The sequence below is a fragment of the Phodopus roborovskii genome, unplaced genomic scaffold (assembly GCF_943737965.1).
Source record: "Phodopus roborovskii unplaced genomic scaffold, PHOROB, whole genome shotgun sequence".
NCBI lineage: Eukaryota > Metazoa > Chordata > Mammalia > Rodentia > Cricetidae > Phodopus > Phodopus roborovskii.
In genome coordinates, this window is record NW_026125543.1 from 3,780,228 (window position 1) to 3,802,847 (window position 22,620).

A 22,620-nucleotide genomic window follows, 5' to 3' on the forward strand; every position below is an offset into this window, starting at 1 on the left:
ATATACAGAACAACTGTATATTTCAGACATCAAATCCCAAAATTCTGAAAGGTGCATTACAAGTAACAAAAACAAAGAATATCCACCCCATTCCTTGGCTTCCTGAGAGTCCAACTTCATGATGGAGGTACTGGTGGGAGCCATGTTTATTGCCACAACTCTGTGGATTTTCTAGGTCTGTTCCACCACCAAGAAGCATGCTGCTGGCTGCTCATAAACACCATTTAGATATTTGGTAGCAGGGCCTCTTAAAAGAGCTGTGTGGTTTTTGCTGCTAATGCTGAGTTAGGAAGCCTCTCTTAAAGGAACTGAGCCTCTGCTTGCCTCTAGCAAACATAGCCCACCAGAGAAAATGCTGCTACCAAGAAGTTGTGCTTGACTCTGCTCTTTTGTTTTAGAATCACCTTTTAAGCTTTTGTCAGGTTTTATGTAGAAATTTGGCTCCATGTTGGGTGCCACACATTGATGGACAGTTTCTGTCCTGCCTGGTCCTGTAGCCTTTTGGTCCCAAATAACACACAAAGGCTTAAATTAATTATAAATTGGCCAATGGCTCAGACTTCTTATTGGCTAGGTCTCTCTTAATATTAACCCATTTCTATTAATCTGCATATCTCCAATGGGCCTTGGCTTAACAGTGATGTCCAGATCTCTTGCTTCCTCAGCAGCTGCATGGTGTCTTCACCTACTGCCTTTATCTAGCCCTGTTTGGATTTCCTGCCTGGCTAAATTCTGCCTCTCCATTGGCCAAAACAGCTCTACTCATCAACTAGTAAGAGAAACATAAATTCACAGTATACACAAGGACATCCCCCATCATCGTTCAGCTTGTTTTTTTTTTTTTTAAACATTTCTCCATCTTTACATTCTAGATGTAAATTTCATAGTGTTTTGTGAAATTTTGTTATTTTATTAAATATAAAACTATATCCATTAGTTGGCAAATTTATTCCATTCATATTCATTGTAATCACTAACATATATTTGAACATATGTAAATGAATCTATTAGTGGCATTTTATGGTTTTTTTCTCTTCATTTAAAGAAATGTGTGAAGAGGATCTTTTATTCTTCTAGGTATTTTTAAAATTTCATTTGAAATTTATATGCTTAATTTTATTATCTTAGTCATACTCTGAAGATTTCTGCCTTTTATGTTTAACATGGTAGAACTTTAAGTACTATCATAAAGGGTCTCTGAACACAGTACAAGAATCAGAGTGTTTGAAGTCTGGTTGTTCCACAGACCGTTTACACAGACATTTATCTTTATACATACACGCTTGCTATTTACTTGTCACGTCTCAGATTACCATTTTCCTTTGATTTTAACTACATCTTAATATTGGTCTTTACTGGTAAATTTTGTGTTTTTGTTTTTTTGAAAATGTCTTCATATTATTTTCATTTCTGAAAAAAATAGATTACATCTATTAATGAAGGCTGACACTTTCTCCATATTTTTCACTTTCTTGCTTTGGGACTGTTTTCTGAGTGATTTCTTTAGTTACACATTCCATCTTATTTTTAAATTGTTTCCTCTCCTAAACGCCAATATTTTTAATTCTAAAACTTTATGTAGTTTCATTTTTGAAATTACAATTCACTGTTAAACATTCGCTTTCACATGACCCCTGGTGGTCCTGGGCTAGCTTGTTATCTTTGTGGCTAGTTGGATCATTTCTCTGGAAATCTGTTATCTAGTTATAGAATAATTTGTATCTATCTGGCAATTTCTACCTCTAAATAACTGTGCATTTTGACTTTACTCCTCTTTACCAATACTGGCTTCTAAGTAAATATTTATTCTTGTTTTTATTTGCTTCTATGGCACTGGGAATGGAACCCAAGGCTTTTTGCCTGGTAGACAAGTACTATGCCTGTAAGCTACATACTAGCCCTTGGATTTTTGAAACAGAGCCTTCCTCTGTAAGCCTGGCTGGCCTTTAAATGGTAAGCCTCTTGCTATATACTGAGATGTAGGAGTGTGGCACCACACCTGACATCCTTACTATCTGAAGAGTCTAGTGGTCTAAATTGAAGGCACTTCTCTTCAAACAAGATTTGCCTCTGCTTCTGCTACACGTCCTGGGATGCTGGGCACCTGGTACTCCTTCAGCCCCTCTCTGGTGTGCTCTCAAAAACCTGTTGGTGTTGGCATTTGTACTACTTACAGGCAGGCTGCTGTTGTAGTGTCTCTGAGAAATTTATTTCCTTTTATTTGGTAGATAAGGGATTCTGATTGCTATGTAAAAGTTTTCATTTGCTACCAATACTTGGCATTATGTCCTTCTTTTGAAAAATTATTTTGTGTGTATGGACATTTTTGCTTACTTACATGTGTGCCTACGAACCACATGCATCCATTGCCCATGGAGGCCAGAAGAAAATCCTATGGAAGTTGAGTTACAGACAGTTGTGAGACACCGTGTGGGTGTGGAAATTGAACCCAGGTCTGAGTCCTATCCCATATCTTGAAATGTCCTGTTACGTTTTCCTCTAAGAATTTCTGGGTCACCTTGCACTGAGGTCTTCGCTGCATCTGGAGTAGACTTCTGTACAGGATGAGAGTTAACGTTCTCGGTTCATTCTTCTACATGTAGAAGTCCAGCTTTCCCCACATCATTTGTGAAGCTATCTTTCTTCAATTTGTACTTTTGGCATCTTTATAAAAAAAAATCAGTTGACTATGCTTTGTCTGGGCCCTGTTTCTATTCCAGTGATCTGTTCATCTGGTTTTGTGCTAGTACCATGCTATTTTTATTCCTATGGCTCTGTAGTATAACTTGAAATCAGGACTGCTGGCTACTTTAGGTCAACACAAGTTAGTCATCAGAGAGGAGGGAGCCTCAATTGAGAAAGTGCCTCAGTTAAAATCAGGCTGTGGGTAAGCCTGTAGTTTGAATTAGTGATTGGTGTGTGAGACCCCAGCCCATCATGGGTAGGACCACTCCTGGGCTGGTAGTCTGGGTTCTATAAGAAAGCCTCTGCATCAATCCACTCCTGCCTCCAGGATCCTGCCCTGCTTGAGTTCCTGCCCCCACTTACTTTGAACATGGACTGTTATATAGAACTGCGAATGAAACAAACCCTTTCCTCCTCAAGTTGCTTTTGTCTCATGGTGTTTCATCACAGCAATGGTAACTGGTGATACCTCTTAGAATTTTTGTGGCCATCCTGAGATTTTTTTTTAATGTGCCACTTGTGTTGTTTCTATTTCTGTGAGGAATTTCAGTGCAGCTTGACTGGGATTGCATGGCATCTGTAGGCTGCTTTTCATAGTATGACCATTTTCACAGTATTAATGCAGACCCTAGATCTGTGGCTGCATTTTCACAGTTTTAATGCAGATCCTAGAGCACAAGAGGTCTTTCCATCTTCAGTTGTTTTCTTCTCAAAGTTTTCTTTATAAGGGTCTTTCATATAAATTTTAGATTTACCACAATGTATTTTTTTAGGCTATTATGAAAAAGTTGTTTCTCTGATTTGTTTCTCATCATGTTTCTTTTTCTGTATGTAATGTACCTTGCTGCATTACTGAAAGTGTTTATGAGTTCTTAGAGATTTTTGGTGGAGTTGTTGAGGCTTCACATATAGACTCATATTATCTGTAAATGGAGATAACTGGATCTCCCCTTTTCCTATTTGTGTCCTTGTTAACTTTCTTCTTTTGTCTTATTGCATAGGATTCCAGTACTATCTGAATAAGAGTGGTGGAAACATACAATTTCATGATCCTGATTTTCTTGATCCTGCCTTTTTACCATCCAGTTTTTGCTGTAGGTTTGTCATATGTAGCCTTTATTATGCTGAGATAAATACTTTCTATTATGACTTTCTGTAGATTTATAATATGTAGGGATGCTGGATTTTTGTTGAAACTCATTTTTGTGTCTTTGGAGATGAACATATGATTTCTGTCCTTCATTCAATAAATGCAATTAACAATATTAATTGATTTGCATATATTGAAGCATCCCTGTACCTCTGGAATAAATACAACTTGATTGTGATAGATGGTCTTTTGGTGACTTCTTAAGTTTAGTTTGCAAGTATTTTGTTAATTTTTTTTTTGTCATGTTCATCAGGGGATTTAGTCTTTAGTCATTTAGTAATTTCCCTTTTGTCATTGTGTCTTTACTATGCTTTCAGTATCAGGTAACACTAGTTTGGTACCTTCCCTTTCTTGTTGATGGGGATAGTTTAGAAAGCATTGGTATTTGTTCTACTTTGAGAGACTGGTAACATTCACCAGTTAATCAATCTAGGATTGGCCATGCTTTTGATCTTGTTTTAAATGGGAAGATTTTTAATTACTGTTTCACTATAATTATAATAGATATCTTTAAAATTATTTATTTTATCTTGAATTAATTTTGTTAGATCATATGTGTACAGAAATGTATCTGTCCCATTTTAGTATAACATATATTTTTAAGGTAAAACCTAATGATTTTTCTGAATTTCACTAGTAACTGTTGAAATAGATGTTTTCCCTTTATCTCTAGTTTTGTTAATTTGGATATTTTCTTTCTTTTTGTTTTGTTTAGGTAAGGGGTTGTCAGTCTTATCACTTTAAAGAAGTAATTATTTGTTTTATTTATTTCTTTATGTTCTTATTGTTTTATTTTATTAATTTCTGTCCTGATCTTAATTATTTCTTCCAGTGTACTGATTTGGGGGTTTGGCTTGTTGTAGTGTTTTGGGGTCCTAATGTATACCATTAAGATGTTTATCTGAAATAGCTTGTATTTCTTAATTTAGGCACTTAAAGCTATAAACTGCTTTCTTGGGACTTCCTTCATTGTATCCTATGGGTTTTGATATGTTGTGTTTTATTTTCATTTGATTCTAGGGGCTTTCTTATTTCTTTCTTAATTTCATATAAAGATTTTTAAAATCCTGTATATGTGTTTACATTTGTATAGGAATGTATATATGTGTCCAAAGAGCCCAGAAATGTATGTTGGATACCCTGGAGTTGGAATTACAGATGGTTGGAAACTGCCTAATCAGGAAGCTGGACACCAGACCTGAGTCTTTTTAAAAGAGGGATATATTCTCTTAACCACTGAGCCATTTTTCAACTAACTTCCAGCCGCCCTTTCAGCTTCTTCAAGGGACTAGTCATCATTCAGTAGTTCATGGTTTAATCATGGTTTATGTTTTCTCTATGGCTTATCTTCTTAACAGATGGAATACAAAAGATTCTTTCATTTTTCCTGTATTTAATGTGACCTCTGTTCCTAATATATTATCTACTGTAGACACATATCAGCTGCTAAGAAAAGTGTGAATTGGATAGAGTGATCTATGGATGTCTCTTTAGCCCATTTGATGTGTGATGTAGTTTAACTCATATATTTCTGCTCTCGTTGTTGTTGGGAAGACTTGCCAGATATTGAAGTTACCCAGTACTGTTGTGTCTCTGTTAATCTGCCACTTCACCTCTAGTAGCACTTGTGTGAAATTGGGTGCTTCTATGCTCCGGGCAGATCTTTAGACTCAGTGTCACCTTCATCTATTATTCCCAGATGACCATCTTTATCTTTTCTCACTAGTTTTGGTTTGAAGTCTGTTTTTTTGAGACATTAGCAGAGTGGCACCTGTTTGCTATGGCCACTTGCTTGGAATACATTTTTCTATCCTTTCATGCTAAGAAAGTATCTATCTTCTGTGGTGAGGTACATTTTCTTGGAGACAGCAAATAGATGACTCCTGCTTTTTAATACAATCTACCATTTTGTATCTTGATTGGGAAATTGGAAGCATTAATATTCAGGGTTATTATTGAAATGTATATATTGATTCTTGACATTTTGTTGATTTTATGGTGTTTGGTCTTTTCCTCCCCTCTTCCTTTCTTGTTTAACTATTATTCCAACATGGTCTATTATTTTCCTGTGGCTTCCTGAGGAGATTTTTTTTTTAAATTCTTTTCCAAGGATCCTACATATAGTTTCTGTAGAGCTAGTCTAGCAATGATAAATTACTTTAGTCTATTTTTATCATAGAAAGATTTTAATTTTCTTCAGTGATGATAGTTTTGCTGGCTATAGTAGTTGGTAGGTGGTGTCTTTCAGAATTTGAAAATGTCTGTCCTGACCCTCTTGACTTTTAAGGTTATAGGTGATAAATCTGCTGTTAATATGATGAGCCTGGTTTTTGTTTTTTGTTTTGTTTTGTTTCCTACGTGGTAATTCTTGACACTTTCAATGTACTTTTTTTATTCTGTATACTTATCGCATGACAAGAGGAAGTTCTTTTCCGATCTTCCTATTGGCTCCCTAAATGCTTCTTGTATCCACATCAGTATCTCTTTTCCTAACTATGGGAAATTTTCTGTCATGCTTCTTTTGACAATTTTTTTCTATGCCTTTAAAATAATATTTTTTTTCTTGTATGCCCATGACTTGCAGATTTTGTCTTTCATGTAGTCTAACACTCATACCTCCCTGGATGGCATGATCTTGTCAGAGTGCCATGTATGTCTGGAATTCCAGCTGGTACATTACTGTTATCCTTGTTTGGTTATTATAGTTATTCAGCTTTTTTTTCCAAGTTCATATTTTTCTCTCTTTTTAATGTTTGGGAGCACTTACAAGTTTTAATTGTGTGTATGGTATTTGGCCTGCCTGTGTGTGCATCCTCATCACTTCTCTTCTTTACATATGAATTTTATCCTTGCACCGTTTAACAGCCTGTACAATCTATGGACTTTAAAGGGGTCTGACTTCCCACTCCCAGCACTTTACTCACACAGCCTTTTGTTTGTTTTCAAAGTCACTCAAATAGTATACATATTCTTACCCATCTAGCACCCTCCCACACCTAATCTTATTAGCTAAAATCTGGTATACACCATGCTTACCCTTGGTTATCTATCCCAAAGCAGTTGTTGAAATCAAAATGCCACTATATAGGATTGGATGGTACATACCAGAAGCCGAGAGAAAGGGGAATTGTGGGAGTAATCGGGGAAGTGTGTGAGATACAGGTGAAAGGTAGAGTAAGATGTGGGGAAACATACTCAACAGTCCTAAAACATAACTGAACGATATGCGGACAAAAGCAAACACCATGAGATGAATGTGCCAGAGTGGAGATTGAATAACAGTGTAGAGTTGAAAAGATTAGTAATCCAAATGAGTTATTGACACCGATGCACTGAGTTTAAGGGGAAGTCCTCAGATCTCTAGCTTTTTGAAGTCTCCGTGTGGTGCTGTGTGGGGTAGGTGACTGTGCAAGTCCTTTGTTAGTGGTTGTGGCTGGGGAGGGTGTGTGTTGCAGGTCCTTCCCTGGTAGTTCTCTCAGACCCTTGATGCTATTGTTCTGTGATCTCTTAGGTTCTGCAGTCTGGTGGATGGGATGAGCAGCCATTCCTTGTAGTTTCTCCTGCTCTTTCCCTGGCATAAATTTTTAGAAAAATTAACAGATTTAAAACATCAAGTCCAAATGTGAAGGACTGCTGACTTGCTTGCCCAGTATAAACTGTTACTCTTTACCAACTGAATCATGGATTTGGAGTAATGGCAAATCTGATTGAAAATACTTCTATAAATGCCCTTCTAGGTAAACTAGTCATTTGTTCATTGGCCAGTAAATTCGATGAAGAAGTTACTTCATGGGAAATCATTTGTCCAGTATCTAGTCACAGATGCAGAGGACTATTCAGTGGTGCCCTCTTTCTGCCACAGACCATCTGCTCTCTTGCACTGGAAAACCAGTCGTTTGTACCTGCACTGTCCTGTGGGTCAGGAAGACAGGCATCTGTTTTCTCTGGTAGTTTCTCTAGATTTCTGTGGCTGACTTCAGAGTTTTGCTGTGGTGAATAAGTAAACTCCTTGTTGATTTTAAGTTACAAAACCCAGCCTGTGTCATGGGCAAACAAAGCCTATCTGAACCAAAACTCCCCCGATGCACCCCTACACACACACTACAGGTTCCTAAGCATTGTATTTTATCCACTGTCATCTTTTTCATGATGAATTAAGCACTTGAGGAAAAATTTTTAAATATTTTTCTTTTTTAATTATTCTCTGTCTTTTACATCATGTATCTTGATCTAATTCATTTCCCTGTCCCTTCACATCTGTCCTCCATCCCTGCAACCCCCAACATAAAACAAAATTTAAGAGAAGAAAGGGAAAAGGAAAAGGGGGGGGATGAAAAATCTTGCTATGGAAGATGCAGTGTGACACAGAGAGTCACACAATAAACCCCTTTGTCCTATATCATAACTTGCAAGTGTTCATTGCAGAGTCATTGGTCTGGTTTGAAGCCTCTGATTTCTGCTACACTGTAAATGCTAGGCTGTCATGAACCATCCCAGCTGGGTATGGGGGTCCCTGGGATGAGGATTCTCAAAGACCAAGTGGGTAAGGATTTGGTGATGACAAACAGAAACAAACACAGAGGCAGTTTGAATCTGAGTGTCTTTTGTAGCTTTTAAGTAAGGCTTTTTATTTAGGACAAAGAATAGTTTTTTAGAGATTATATTTATTGAAGTAAATCCAGATAGAACAAATGACATCATTGTTGTTAGGCACAGTAACATACAACTTATTTAAGGCTAACAATAAATTAGAAAATCATTTAAGGCTAACCACAACTAACCACTTATTTTCTAAGGTCAGCTCTCACACACAACTTCAGAGATGGTTCGCCCACACCTCTGTAAGCGGTCTTGGCTTTATTGTATTGCTCAGGCAAGGTGCAGGGCCGCTCTTCCAATTGTTGGTGGGGGTCAGGGAGAGCTCTCCCCATTCTTATGACCAGAGGGCAGCTGCCTCGGGCATTGATGGGCATGGGGTGTGGGAGGGCAACTCTCCCCTGCCCATAGGCCAAGAGACAGATGAGAAATGGGGATGGCTCTCCATGCTCACAACTTCAGGGTTGGCTCACCCACACCTGTGCTAACAGGGTTGGCTCGATTGTGTTGCCCAGGAAAGGTGCTGGGCCTCCTTTTCCGAGTGTTGTAGCTGGGGTGTCAGGGATAGCTCTTATGATCCCAGGGCCAGCTCTTTCATGTGCCTTGGGTGTTGGGGGTGGGGGGGAAGGCATCTCCCCCCCCATGCTTGTGGAGGTCTTTTATACTTATTGCATCCTATTGTAATAGTGGCTTGTGTGACCGTGTCACAGAAACTGCTCTGTCAGTTTTGTGGCTATCATACGTTAAATAGTGCCCTAGCAGCTTCAGGGATTGTTATACCTTTCTAAATATCACACTGGTAGAGGTTTAACTTGCTTTCTCTGATTTATCAAATGTGGGAAGAGATTCTGGCGTCACAGATGGAACATTTCATGTCAAGAAAGTTACACTTGAACCTTGGAGGTATCTGTTATATAATTCCTAGGGGAAGGACAGAAAGCTTATAAAAGCACAGTCATCTTGTTCTTTGTTATGTGAGAAGAATGCAGGCACTCCATCAGATCACTGACACTCCCAGAGATAACACATCTAAGTCCTCTTCATCTCAGTCTAGGAAGACAAGCAATAAAATTTAGTTTAATAAGCTTACAAACTCTAGGTCAAAAGTGCTTCTGTTGTGAAGATTAGGCTAATTTAATAATTACTATGGCTCTATTTTGAAGATGCCTTTAATAAAATTCCCTTAATTTAAGCTATTTGGTATCTGTTCCTAGTGAAAGTAAATATTCTTGTAGCATTAACTCCCCCCCTCCACCCACAGTCATGTTTGACTCATTATAACTATGACACAAAAGATTACTGTAGCACAAAAGGAGGTTGTTGCCTTCTGAAGCAGGAAAGTAATGTATACAAGGATTTAGGCACTGTATTCTGGCTATAAGGGATGAATAACCTATAATGAAGCCTAATTGCATTATATCATAGAAGTATATGTGTAAATTATAGAAGACAAGGGATGTTTCATAGAGAAGACTCAACTATTTACTGAATGGCTGGAACTGAAATTTGATTTTCAAAACCATGGAAAAATCATAAACTAAAGATTCTCTCTTTACCAGAAAATATAGTTCACAGACTAAGGAAATGCAGCTACAAAGCACATTCTTGACAGAATACTCATTTAGACTGTAGTCACTATAGACTATAAATAGAAACTTTGGTAGTAGAAAGTGGGAAATGACTTGTAAGCCAAATGGCTAGGACTTTATAAAAGAAGTCATGAGGCTGGTAGCAACAGGAGAAGATACCCCACTGCATCTGGCAAATTCACAGTAATGTCCATCAGGATAGCTATTTTTTTAAAAAAACAAATTTTTGATGAGTGTGTAGACGATTTTAAGCCCCGATTTTCTTGAAATCAAGAACTCAAATATTGTATACCCATGTTCATGGCCACATTATTCACAACAGCCAAAAGGAGAAATGAACCCAACTGCCCACTGGCATTAATAGACAAACTACTCTATGCATCCATACAATATGTCATTTTGCCTCAAAACAAGGATGTCCTGACACACACTAGATGTGTATGTGTTTTGATACCATTCTCAGTGAAATAAGCCAATCTGAAAGACAACAGTGTGGTTCCTATTCCTATTGAGATGAAATACTTAAGAGCAGCCAATAGTCTAAAAACAGAAGGGTGGTATCAGGGCCTGGGATTGAGGGAGAAATGAGGAGTTAATGCTTGATGTTAACTGTTGACTTTTCCTGGGACAATATGAACAAATGTTTGTTCACCTCAAGTAGAGACCAAAGGAACAAACCCACCAAATGTCAAATTTGGCAAGCCAATGAGTTCCTTGGATTATTTACAGTGGTACAGGTGTGAGGGATTGGTTACAGGAACACAGATGACTCAAAGATCACTGCAGTATAAAGAAACTAAAGCCCAAGCCATCCTGTGAGATAACTCACAAGGCTTTGTCTCCAGAGCTCCCTGTACAACCTGCAGGGAGCTGAGAGTTTGGAGAGTCCTCCCCAGTGGTTGTTTGTTGGAGAATGGGCCTTGGAAATCATTTAAGGTTCTTCTTCCCAAGACTCCCTCCAGGAGGGAATGTTCCCAGGAAGTTGCCTCACAAAAAACAAAACAAAAACAAAACAAAACAAAACAAAAAAATAGGTACAGAGCTTCAGTTTGAGAGGAAGAGAGTTCTGTGAACAGGTACTGGTGATAGCAATACAGAAATACGAATTGACATATCACCACTCTAAAGGCACCGGGACCTGGGAGAATGGAGCCAATAAATGAGGCAGACTAAAGTCTGCCTCTAAGGATTAAGAAAGGTATTTGAGTTAAGTTCTCCTGAGTTCAGGCTGTATACACAAACAAGGGCAAGTCACATGTGGCAAATGGCAAAAATATGTTTTCACCTAGAGGATTATTTAAGCATTTAAATTTAAACATAACTACACCAGTAAGCAGCAATGAGTCGTCTGAAATAAACTCACTCCTGCCTGCTACACCTGGGAGGAGCACAACAGCACATCCCAAGAACAATTCTGTGTTTCAAAAAATGGGGGCTACAGACCCTCCTGTTGTTTTCTTGGAGTGTTCTTACAAGCACTCAGAATTCTCATATTATTCCATCCCTGGACCATGTTCTGACAACAACACATTGAACTGTCTGTGTTAGATAATGGAGATGCTGAATATGTGTATTTTATTACAAAACTTAAAGCCACTATACCATAACTACATGCTTATAAGATTGAAAAACCTAATAGTTAAAAAAGGAAACCACTGTTATAAATGGAAAAATGTCTATGCTGTTGTTAGAAGTGTAGGGTAGTATAGGCATTTTGGATGGCTGCTTGGATTAGAATGTTTCAGGTGTCTGGACAGTTGGTGATTGGTGTTTGGAGGGTGGTATGGGACCTTTGCAAAAAGGCAAAAGTATACCCACTTGGAAGAGGGTTTCCAGAGTTTATAGCCTTGCTTCACTTCCAGCTGTCTCTCATGCTCCCCATCCCCATCTCCTCTCTCTCCTCTTTCTCTCTGTTTCATGTTTTCTGTTAAGAATGCTGTCTCTCAGCTTCTTGCCCTAGCTGCCATGTCTACCAGCTGCTATGTCTCTCTCCTGTCATGGTGGGTTCTTACGCCCCTGAAACCATAACACAAAATAAACTATTCCTTATGTAAGATGACTTTGGACATGGTGTTTTTATCACAGCAACAGAAACATAATTAGTAGAGATGTCTTGCAGAATATCACAAGAGTCTTTACAGCATAATTAATAATAGCTCCATTCTACAAATTACCCATATCCCCACCAAGAGAATAGATTAATAAATTATATTATAGATTCAATATAAATGAGCAAAACTATGACTATGCCATACAATTGCCATACATATATATATATATATACATATAAATATGTATATATATATATTTTTTAAAAATAAGAACAAAATAAATGGATCTTTTGAAGGGTACCCTGGGTGCTCACTGTCCTGTTTCTTGATCTAGATTCTGGTTATAATGAAGTTCTGTGAATTGCCACTTTTTATGTATTTTAGTTTACTGGGCCTGGTGTAACAAACTGTCCTATGTGTAGTAGCATAAAACACAAGAAGTTTATTCTCACTATTTTGAAGAACAGAATTCCAGCATGAATGGGTTTTCAGGGCTTCAGTCTTTCTGGTCTCTACGGCCCAGAGGTTCTAACTTCTGGTGATCCCTAATAGATTACATCAATCCAGTCTATGTCCTTATTGTCATGTGGTCCTTTCCTCTTTCCTCCCCCCCCCCATCCCCATCCCTATCTTTCTCATCCACTCTCTGTGTTTTTGCTAAGGTCAGTTGTTATTGGACTCATGGTTTGCCTAGATCATTCAAGGTAAGGATTTTGAGATTTATTTCTCTTCTGTTCATTTATTTTTTTTTTAAAGATGAGATCTCACTATGCAGCTCTGGCTGTCATAGATTTACTCTGAAGACCCTTTTGACCTTTAATTTACAGAGATATTCCCATCTCTGCCCCGTGGAATGCTAGGATTGGTGAATATCACCACAACAGGCAAGTCTGTATAAAATTTTTTCATATAAAATTAAATTCAGTTTCTATAGGCTAACATATATACCTATATCTTTTGAGTCTTACCAACACAAGGAAAAATATTCTAAATAGCAAAAACCCCATTACTTACTGTGAGAGAAAAATAAGTGAAGGAGAAAGGCTAAAATGTACCCGACTGTAGTGGTTTGGATATTCCCGTAGTCACTGGCATTTGAGAACGTAGTCACCTAATGACGGTGCTCTTTGGGAGATTTAGGAAGTATGGCATTTTCACTGGAGGTAGGCTCTGAGAGTTCAAAGACTCATGCAGTTTTTAAGGTTGTTCACTTTGCTTCATGCTTAAAGTTCAAGATGTGAGTTCTCAATTGCTACTCCAACCACTGTGACTGCCATCTGCCATCTTTATTCTACCATCATGGACTCTAACCCTGTGAAATGGTAAGCCTAATGAAACTCTTCTGAAGGTTGCCTTGGGCATAGAGTTTTATCACATCAATAAACAATAACCATAATATCAGATTAGAGTCACAGATATCGGTACTAACTTAACATATAGATAGAACGAAAATACAGATATAAGCTGTCTTAGTTAGGGCCACTGTTGCTGTAATAAAACACCATGACCAAAACAACTTGGGAAGGAAAAGGTTTATTTGGCTTACTCTTCCACAGTTCATCATCAAAAGTAGTCAGAACAGAAATTTATGCAGGGTAACTAATAGCTACTCCCCTCCTTCTCTGATCTCTCAGGTTATTGCTTTGATTTCTGACTATTAACTTTGTATTGATAAAGATTAATTATATTAATCTTCTGGCTCCCAACATGAGTAACAAACCCACAACCCTGAGATTAAGAGTCTCATGCTCTACTGAAGGTCAGCTTGGACTACAAACTGCTCAGAACGATTTAAAGGTGGCCAGCTAAGATGGTCCAGCCTCACAGACTACTCTATCCAGGACTTGAGATAAGCCCTGCACTTTCCCATTATACAGGGACTGGACAACAGATGATGCAGCTAGCTCTCCCAGAAGTTGACAATTATCCCATTTTTTCCAGGGTTCCCTAAAGATACCATTGATCCCAGAGAACAGGAAGTAATTTTAAGAATTTAATGCCCACATTCCCAAGAGGTGGGATGGGAGGCTTTTGGTCATTCTGTGAGTTACAGATATTTGTCATTGTTTGGGGGGGTGTTGGTTTCAAGTTATTGTTAGTAATGGTCAGGAAAAAAGCTAAACAAAGATTAGATTCAGAGATCTTGTTCTGAAAAGAAAAAAAGGGGGGGATATAGAAATGATAGGATAAAAGGGTAGATTATTGAACCTATTTTTAAACCAAAAAAACAAATACCAGTCAAATATTTTACATTGATAAGGATTGTTGTATATTGATACAAATTTAAGGTTATTTTTGTTAGGCCTATTGCACGTACATTTCTACTCTTGTTCAAAGTATTGTACCTATATAGCTCTTTTAACAATGTAATATAAATTTCTAGTCCTTGAAAGTGATTGTACAAACTATCTTGGATAATAAAGAAATGCAGGTCAATAGTCACCTCTTACAATAAAACTTGTAGTCATATTAGGTGTGTTCTCAAGGTCAAACAGAATATTTTAGATAGGCAGGTGGTCTTCAAACACTTCAGAGATTTACAGAATATATATCATTTAAGATGTTTTAATGACAATGAGATGTGTCTTCTCCTGACAGCACCAATCTACTTCAGAGAAGATGATGTTTCTGTAACTATGTCCAACCTACACTTCCTCCAATCTCCATCCTTCTCTCCCAAAACAAGAGAACGTGAGAAAGTCGGGTCTACATATTTGCAGACATACATATTACCAAATATGTTGGGGCTATTTGACCCCATGTTAATGGGGTGAACACCACACCATACTTCAGGAACACAGCATCATGGAAATATTGTACTTAGAATAACAGTATTTCCACAGACCTCTCTACCTTATGCAAACATTAGTCTTTAACCAGAAATGACCTGAACAGATGTTTTATATTGGGAATGTTTGCCTACAGACAGTTTCAATAGAAATAGTTTAGCCCTTCAAATACATCCAAATAAAATATTTGGCCTTGAAACATTCTATTTTAAATCAGTGGGTTGTAGTTTCATTGTAATAGAAAGAAGCATGAGTCAGAGGCTTGTGTTCAGATTTTAACGCCAACTGAACATCTCATAAGAAACACGTTTATAATCTGAACTCTAGTTATTCAGAAATCATTTTTAATGACAGACATCCCTTGTGTTATAACAGAAAGAAATAGAAGACCTGAGTAGTGATTCCTCATGCAGATTTATTTTTAAAAACCAGAATGGGGTGGGTCAGAGAATGGGATGGGTCAAATCAATGTATGATGTTTACATATATGAGATTATCAAAGAATAAAGAAAAGATATTTTTAAAAACCAGAAATGAAACTTTGTGTCTGAAATGTAATAAAATTAAGAGCATTGCCAAACTTAGTCATGTTTTCAGGGAAACACATTTAACTAGAAAGATTTGATAACATTAAAATCTCTACATCACTAATATATATTCAAAACAAACCTCAGAAGGAAATTCTATGACAATGGTCCTCAAAATTTTATTTATGTTTTTATCATTTATTTATGTGTGTGTGGAGGGGTGCACAGGCCTTTGGGATTTGTGGTAAGCATCCTATTTCTTGGACCTACTTCTCATATTTAAATTTAGGCAAGAATCAAGTAGAGATACAGATAATTCTGGATTTTGTAGAAGTCTACTATGGATTCCTGACAGGCTCCTGCCCAGACAGTGCCGACACACTGCAGACCCTCACCCTAAAAAGTCTGCTTGCTTCCTGCATTAATTACATCTACCATAAACATCGCAGTTCCTAAAACACAGATCATCACTAAGCCTGTCATTAACTTTGAACAGTCTAGACAGCTACAATTTTATACCTATTATGTATTTATATCTATTTTCTAAATTCTTTTAAATTCATATCAAATATGCTCAAGTATTCTATTTAGAAATTGTTCTAGTTTCACTTCTGTTGCTATGGTAAAGTACTCTTACAAAAGGCAAGTTAGGGGAGGAAAGAGTTTATGTAACTTAACCATTCTAGGTTATAATTCTGCATTCCAGGGAAGTCAAGGCAGGAACTCAGGCAGTTAGTCATATCACATCTACAGTCAGGAGCAAAGATATTCTCTTTGCTTATTTTCTCTCAGCTAGCTTCCTTCTGTCTTACACTGTTCAGAATTCCCTGCTTAGGAAGTGGTGGAATGGATTGGGCCTCCCTATATCAATGAACAACAAAACACTCCCCCTAAGTCATGCTCACAGGCCAAACTGAATTAACTAATTCCTCAGTAAAACTCTACTCCCAAATGATTCTAGGTTGTGTTAAACTGATAATTAAAGCTAATCAATACAGATATGTATTTATATTTTGTTACTGGTTGCTCTAAGCATTACTCTCTACATCTTAACCTATCAGCCCATTTAGTTAATATTATGCTATCTGCTGTGGCAGATATATCAGTTACTTGTCCTATTGCTGCGATCAAATACCTAACAAAAAGAAACTTAGGAAAGGGATGGTTTATTTTGGTTTGCAGTTCCAAGGGATACACCGATCATGCAATGGAAGAAATAGCAGCAGTAGTAGACAGCTGCTCGTGTTGTGTCTGTGATGGCTATTCTCAGTTGCCAACTTGATTACATCTGAAATTAACTAAAATTCAAGACTGAAGGGCACACCTTTGATGGATTTTTGCTAATTTGAAGTAGGCAGATCTACTTCTAATCTAGATCTTCAGGTAGGAAGATATACACCTTTAATCCAGATCTGAAGGAGGTAGACACAAGCCTTTAATTTGGGCCATACCTTCTTTTATAGGAACCCTATATAAGGACATGGAAGAAGGAAGATTTTGCTCTTTGTTGCCCTCTCTCATTTTGATAGAAAAGCCATTTCTCACTGGCATTAGAGCCTCTTCTTCTGGATTCCAGCATCTACTGAATTCCAGCCGGGACATCCAGCCATGTGGACTGAACTACCAGATTTTTGGACTTTCTGCTCATAGACAGACATTGTTGAATTAGCTGGACCACAGCCTTGAAGGCATACTAATAAATCCTGTGTGTGTGTGTGTGTGTGTGTGTGTGTGTGTGTGTACACATAGATAGATAGATAGATAGATAGATAGATAGATAGATAGATAGATAGATAGATATTCTGTAAGTTCTGTTACTCTAGAGAACCCTGACTAATGCAGTATCTTGAATTAGAAGTCAGAGGACATTGAATAATTTTTGCTCAGCTCCATTTCTCCTTTTTATTCATTCCAGAACCACAGCCCACAGAATGGTACTACCCAAGAATAATAATTTCAAGGCCATCTTTAAGGCTTCTTACATCCTCCCAGTCACCTACAGAGTTATTCATGAGTCAATCACCTCACAAAGACACTCTCTCAGTGCATTAGGGATCAAATGAAACACATGAGCCTTTGTTGCACACTTAAGATCCAAACCAAAACACTCTAAAATATATTTATTACGAATTGTGTTTTTCATTCCTTGCTATATAGACTGACAGTTCTGTATACTGCTACTTCCCTTTAATTCCCTTTTATTACAAGTTTATTAGTGACAGATTCTCTCAAGTGCTGTATATACGACAATGTTTGTACTAACATTTTAGTACAAACTAACATTTAGCATTTTAAATATGTCATCCAATTGTCTTCTTTACTTTTTTTTCTGGTGAGAAATAAACTGTCATTTGTGATGCTTCATGCCTGTATGAGATGTCTTTTGTCTTAGCTAATTTAAAGATTTTTCTTTTTATCTTTGGACTTTAATCATTTGATTAGGATATTTCTATGTGTGATTTTCATTGTGTATATTTGGAGTTTGCTTAAGTTCTTGAAACTCTAAAATAACATTTTAAACTATTGATCTTTTTGCCTCTTTAGACTCTTATTACATGAGTTCGAAATGTTAATATTGTCCTATAAGCCACTAAGGCTTTTTCAAATTATTATTATTAAATTAATTTTTAAAACATTCATATATATGCACTGTATTTGTATCATTTCCTCCCCCCCTCTCTCCCTGCAACCCTGCCCATGTCTTCTCCCATCTACTCACCCACCCACTCACCCTGCCCCCTCCAAATCTGTGCCCTTTCACCACACTAAGACCTTTTAGGAATTATTTTGATTGGGGTTGGAGAGTTGGGTCAGTGGTTAAAAACACTTGTTGCTAGTGTAGAAGATCTGGATTAAATTGCCAAAACCACCATGGCAACTCTCAACTGTCTAACTCCAGTCTTGGAGAATCTGATGTTCTCCTCTGACCTTCTAAAGCAGGCACATGTGAATGGTGCACACCTATACGTACAACAGACCACTTATACACATAAAACATTAAAATAAACCTAAAAAATACATTGTTTTGGTCATTTTTCATCTGTCAGATTTAATCATTTCTATTTGTCTTCTATTTTATTTACCTCTTTTCTTTGTTTTCAGTACTATTTAGTAATTTTTCATTTATGATATTCCATTACCAGATATAGAATCTCCATTTGGCTCTTTTTTCTATAGTGTCTATTCTTTTGCTATACTCCTCATCTATTTAATTATTGTGACAACATTTCCTTTTGGTCCTTTTATAACACCCTGCTCCTTTTCTATGTAGTCCAATATTTACTCCTATGGGTCATTTGGATTGGTAGCTTTTCCTCTTAGTTTTAGAGCATATTTCTTTTGCTTGTGCATCAGCTTATTGCCCCTTAATTCAAAATTTGACCTATATGATATGTAGGAATGGGTTGGAGAGCTGGAACAATGGCTCAGAAGTTAGGAATACATACTGCTTTTGTCGGGGATCTGAGTTTGGTTTACAGAACCCATGTTGGGTGACTCACAAGCTCCTTTAAGTCCACATCCAAGACACTTAACTCTCTTCCACATTCCCTGGGCACCAACCAGCACCAAGATGTATACATCCACCCACAGGCATACACATATGCACATAATTGAAAAGTAGCAAAAATAAATCTTTAAAATGGATTGGGTTTTCAAGCATTTCTTTTATATAGCAAATGTGACTTACACATCACAATGTGGATTCCCACATAGACTACAGAGATCCTGTTTCAAAAGAATATTGGTCTAATGGAGGATTGCCTCTGGTTACTTGAATGTTTAATATATTAAAAGTACCCATCCAGGGTATCCTTCTAGTTAGTAGGAAGCATTTTGTGACTCCTAAAGGATCAAAAATGGCTTGAGACCATATATTATTGTTTTCCAGTTTTATAAAACTTTATTATAGGTAATTGAACAATTAGGAATTCACATTATTCAGGTTTTTTTCCCATAGTTGAAAAGCACTAATTAGACTTTCATCCCTGCTAGTTTTGTGGACTTTATCCTGAAACAGGCCTCAGACATGGCTGATTACTTTCAGTGTAAACAAAGTGAAGACTGATTTCAGGCTATGTTCTCAAGAATCCATTTGAGCCTGAGGGCAGTGTGCTCTTTTCAATCTGGGCTCCTAGTTTTGCAGACATCTTGATCCACTCACTGTTCTTGGGCTTCTGGCAATTGCCTTGAACCCCCACCTCCAGATTTTCTTCAACACAACTCCACTACTAAGTTTATGTTGTTTCTAGACATATGATATTTTACTAATAAAATTGCATCCATTCTAAAACACTAGGTTCGCTGCTCCTTTGTGGAATTCTGGCACCCAAGGAATGTGTAAGATTACCTTTACTAAGTCCAGAGTTTAATTTAAAAAGTACACCAATCCTGGTGACTTTGTTTTATTATTCATTTTAGATGGGTTTTGCCCCAGGCTTACCATCCCCCTGCTGGGATTATCAACTATGTTCCACCACAGCTGGCTAGTTCAGATGAGAATTATGATTGTTATTATTGTTCTCTCACTGTTTATAAAACACACAAGAGGCTGAGATAGAGGGAAGTCTGAAGTCAACAAAGGAAAGACAGAACCAGAGTAAGTCACCTTTCAAAGTGCTCAAGGAGAATGAGAGACTTCAGGAAGAAATGACAAAGAAAGTGTCTTCTGTCTTTGCCAAGTCCTATCTCAGACCATTGGTAAAACTAACTGAGAGGTATCGCTAATAATAGAAAATTATATATAAAGCAAGAGAAGAAATGGACTATTGGCACTAGAGGTTTGAGTTGACTCTTGTTCTGAAACATTGGGGATATGCTTGTACCTTTGAAATGAGCTGGCACTATATTGATTTTGGCTTTGGTTGACCGAACAATGTGGAAAGAGATCTGAGCAGGACTTCTCAGTTACTACAGTGTCTGCTGGGAGCCACAGTGCCTACTCTACACATCATCATCATTAGTAGTATTTAAAGGAAATGAGACTCAAAAGAGTTGCATTTTGCACGCATATTGTAGTTCTTATTTGCTTCTCCTCCTAATGGAATTAACACATTTGTGCAAACTTGGCATTTATGCCTTCATTGTATTTCCTATATCTTGTACACATCACAAAGAATTTTAGAAACAAAGATATGAATACTATATTTGATTATTTTATAGAGTATGTAAATTAAATGTAGCTTTCATCCTGCCTACAGACTTTAAAATTCATTTTCTAGGTAGGACAAGATTCTATGCCAGAGGGCTCTGTAGAAAAAAAAATAAACATGTTCTATTTATATTTTATCATTACATAGTGGTGTGTGTGTACCATATCTGGGGATGCCAATATGCTAGTTAAAGGCTCTACTACCCAGCCATCCTCACTAAGTCCACTATAGATTTCTTATATCCATTTATTATAAAAATAAGGACCACAGTTACATCATAATTAATAATTTTCACACATATTTATTTCACTTGGTCGGAAGAAGAAGAAGTCCACTTCACTTTGCTTGTCTTAAGATGTTGGAAACCTGTCATGTCAGGCACTGGAGGCACACACCTTAAATCCCAGTGCTGGGAAGGCAGAAGCAGGCGGATCTCTGTGAGTTCAAAGCTATTCTGGTCTACAGAGCGACCAGGACAGGCTCCAAAGCAATACAGAGAAACCCTGTCTTGAAACACCCCCCTCCATAAACAAATAAATAAATAAAAGAATGAAAAAAGAAAGAAAAAGATATTGAAAACCTGTCATAAAGCATTTTTCTTCAGTTTTTAAACCAATTTTTTAAACAAAACATAATAAAGTGAAACTAATCATAGGACAATAAAATTTTGAGCTTCCAAGTGGTGGTGCACACCTTTAATCCCAGCACTCAGGGAAGCAGCAGCAGGTGGATCTCTGTGAGTTTGAGGCTAGCTTGGTCTACAGAGTGAGTTCCAGGACAGCCAAAGCTACATAAAAAAACCCTGTCTCAGAAACAAATAAACAAAAGAATAATTTGAACAGCAAGAGTAGCTGAACTTCTTTAGGTTTTCCAGAAAGGGACTGAGAAAAGTTGGTGCACATGGAGCCAGCTGACTGGATGAGTGAGCCTGGCTCACAGGAGAGAAAAAGGAAAAAACATCCATGTTAGAAACTCTGTGTACAACCAGAGTTAGTATTAGTCAGGGTTCTATAGAGTACAGAGCTCATAGAACAAAACTCTCTATATACAGAAAGGAGATTTATTAGAATGACTTATATGCTGTGGTCCAGCTAATCCAGCAATGATTGGGTATGAACAGAGGGTCCAAGAATCCAGCAGTTGTTCTGTCCATGAGGCTGCATGTCTCAACTGGTCTTCAGTAAACATTGGCACCCAAAAGAAGTGGGCTGTAATGCCAGTGAAGGAATGGGCTGCTATTGAGAATGAGAGCGAGCAGGCAAAGAGCAGGGATTTCTTCTTCCATGTACTTTACATAGGTTGCCAGCAGAAGGTGTGGCCTAGAGTGGAAATGGGTCTTCCCACCTCAAAGATCTTGGTTAGAAGTGGATCTTCTCTTTTCAAATGATTTAATTAAGAAAAAACCCCTCATAGGTATGCCCAGCCATTTCTAGGATTTAGTTAATCCCAGATATAGTCAAGTTGGCAACCAAAATAGCCATCACATACAAATCTGAATTACAAGTGGCTCTCACAGTTCTAGGCAGTATTCTGATTTTCCGAAACAGAAACATAGTCAAATATATCGAAATAAAAATATTGTAACCAGGCAGTGGAGGCGCACACCTTTAATCCTAGCACGTGGGAAGCAGAGGCAGGTGGATCTCTGTGAGTTTGAGGCCAGTCGGGTCTACAGAGCAAGGTCTAGGACAGCTAGGGCTGTTACACAGAGAAACCCTGTCTCAAACAAAATGGAAGAAAGCAGGAGCCTTAAGAGCTGCTTTGTCTACATTGCTCAGGTGGCAGTATCAACCCCTGTGATGTGAGGGACTGATTGTTAAGAAATGTGTCTGCTTCCTCCTGCAGCAAATGGAAACAAGTACAGAGACCCACACCTGGAAAGGATGCAGAGAACGAGAAACTTTGAAACTCTTAGTTCTAAGTGAGATATCTTTATTGAAGCCCTCCTCTCGTGGCTTGTATAAGATGAAGCAGAAAGAGTGTAAGAGCTAAGTGATTAAGAGTACTGGCAGCTCTTCCAGAGGACTAAAATCTGATTTCACACACCCACCTGTAACCCCAGTCCCAGTGGATATGACTCTGT